The sequence below is a fragment of the Triticum dicoccoides genome, chromosome 2B, assembly GCF_002162155.2.
Source record: "Triticum dicoccoides isolate Atlit2015 ecotype Zavitan chromosome 2B, WEW_v2.0, whole genome shotgun sequence".
Lineage (NCBI taxonomy): Eukaryota > Viridiplantae > Streptophyta > Magnoliopsida > Poales > Poaceae > Triticum > Triticum dicoccoides.
Genome location: NC_041383.1, coordinates 781,988,453 through 781,991,152, shown reverse-complemented (window position 1 = coordinate 781,991,152; position 2,700 = coordinate 781,988,453). Strand labels below are relative to the sequence as shown.

Sequence of the window (2,700 nt, the reverse complement as noted above, 5' to 3'; positions counted from 1 at the left end):
TTGAGGCATGACTGGTCACTATCCGTGATCAGTGACACACTTATTATGGGATCGTTGTTGTAGGCGCAGAGGTGTTCCGGTTAGCTAGGCGGGGTCCCCACAGAGCGGCAGCCTCCGCTCCTCCTGATGATGGCAACACGATGAGCTCAACGGGTAAGGCGTGCGAGTGCGAGACGACGGGAGGAGGCTGTTAACGAGATGCGGTGGCGTGAACAGGCAAAACCAGAATGCTCGAATGGAGGACAGCATGATTAGGGTTTCGCCGCATGAAATTGCATACCTGCCCCACTATAGGGTAGAAGTATCTCACCTTTGCCACTGGTAAAATATCCAACGGCTGAGTCGCATTGGTATAACTCCAAATTTAACATGTTATATATGAATTTTGATGAGAAAAATATATACAATTTGAATATGATGTTATTTTACTTGTTAACAATTTAAAAAGAAATACTATCTAGGGTGCAATCTTAATCAATAATGCATCCGTCAGTTCTTGTCGTTTTCCTTTACCAGCCCGTAACAATACCTTATTTCACACATGACATGAATAAATACATGATCACTTGCCCGTTTCTTTGTACGGATAAAATCTATATGCAAGCCGTGTTGAAATATAATACCTGTGAAATCTTGAACTGCGCTTTTATAGGCTAAGATCATCTTTGTTTGGGCCATAGCTACAGATTCTTAGATTATAGACCATTTTTAAAAAAATTAAGAGCATGTTGTATTTTTTTTCTTCGGGCTTTTTTGCTAGTAAATAACTAAATATGCAACGAGTAAAACAATTCGAGCCCTAAGATGCACAACCAGGATGGCGTGTGTAAACGGATCGGATGGCTGAAAACGCCTGAGCTGAGCTGGGATTTGAGCGAGCTGCCCCTCTCTAGTACTGCTTCTGAGTGAACCGGCCAAGACCAAGGCCGAAGTGGTAGCAGCCATGGTCAGTCTCAGTCCAGTCCAGCTGTAGAGCAGAACAGAGGAGAGTTCTAGCAGAGCAGAGTTAGGTAGCTGCCAAAAACCCTATCGCCGCCGCCGCCGCCGCCGTAATTTCCCCTCCGCACAAGCACCGGCAATGGCGGCATCGCAGAGGCTGACTTCGGCGACTACGGCCTCGGCGTGCATCCCGGATACGGCGCGGGGCACGCACGTGTTCACGGTCGCCGGCTACAGGCTGCACAAGGGCCTTGACGTCGGCTACTTCATCAGATCTGCCACCTTCGCCGTCGGCGGCGACGACTGGTGCATCCGCTACTACCCCGACGGAGACGGACTTACGACCAAAGACGAGCTCCAGAGCAAGAACTCCGTGGTGAGGGCGCTCTACGACCTGAGGCTTACCAACCGAGCAACCGGTCTGTCTTCACTCATCTTCTCCCGGCCGTCGTCCTTCCCGGCGTTCGACTCCTGCAACTGTACAGGGGGGCTTACATATTCATGAGGAGGGACCCGAACCGGCTCCTCTAACTTAGCTTCTGCTATGTTAGGGAAACAGTACCTAACTTGGTCTGTGGGAACCATTTGATGGAAAATAGATGGACAGGATTTGGTACTGTTCACAGGGCCTGTAGCACACTGTTTGGATGATCGCTATAGCTAAAAATACTGTTGTTTTACCTGTAGTAATTGACACTGTTCAATAACTGTGGCGCTAGATCTCAGCCATTTATTCTAGATCCAACGGTTGAAACATGGCTAAGTTAGGCTCCTAACTTCGCAGGAGCTAAGTTAGAGGAGCCGGTTTCGGAGGGACCTCTTGGAGGCATCCTCCTACCTGCAGGATGACTGCATCGTGATCCACTGGATGTGACTGTTCTCCTCAAGAAAGTACCGGCCGTGGCGACCGCCACCACCAAGACGCCTGAGATCGAAGTGCCGCCGGCGGACCTACTCAACAATCTCGCAATGCTGCTTGAGGAGAAGAAAGGGGCGAACGTGGTGATCAAAGTCAGCGGGGAAACCTTCCACGCACACAAGATCGTGCTCGCCATGCGGTCTCCGGTCTTCGACGCAGAGCTCTACGGGCCAATGGCAATGTGGGACAAGTAGAAGCAGTGCATACAGATTGTGGACATGCAGCCCGCCGTTTTGGGAGCATTGCTTCACATCATATACACAGATTCATTGCCTGCCATGGATGACCTCCTTGACTCCTTGACAGCCATGACAAGAGGGAGATGATCAGGCATCTGCTTGTGGCTGCAGACAGGTATGCCATGGACAGGCTCAAGCTGATATGTGAGGGCATCCTCTGAAAGGGTCTAGATGCCGAGAGTGTGGTGGACACGTTAGCTCTAGCTGATCAGTATCGTTGTAGCAAGCTGAGAGACGCTTGCATTGAGTATATCAAGCTCTTCTATTAGAATAGAGGAAATGTATGATCGCCTGACTAGACAGTATGTATTGCTGTCCTTATAGCTTATATATGTATGTACGTGATATGCACTGCCGTCTTTTAGATCATGTTGCCTTGTCCTGAAGTCTTCACATATATTTGGGAGGATATGAGTAAGTTTATCAGAAATTATGTTGGCTAGACCTATATCCATGCCAGCTTCCCGTGAATACCATGTCTATTCTCACACCCCCCAACGTCCCCAGCTGAGAGTTTTGCCACACACAGACTTGACCTTCATCATCTTGTTCTGGTTTGGTCCAAAGATTTTCCGCGGCTTGGTCTTGGCCTTATATAGTAAC

General features: G+C 49.0%; 1 pseudogene; it reads left to right on the top strand.

The window, feature by feature from the left end:
* The first annotated feature begins 1,078 nt into the window (after positions 1-1,078).
* Positions 1,079-2,366, top strand: LOC119361411 (annotated as a pseudogene).
* The last annotated feature ends 334 nt before the right edge of the window (positions 2,367-2,700 follow it).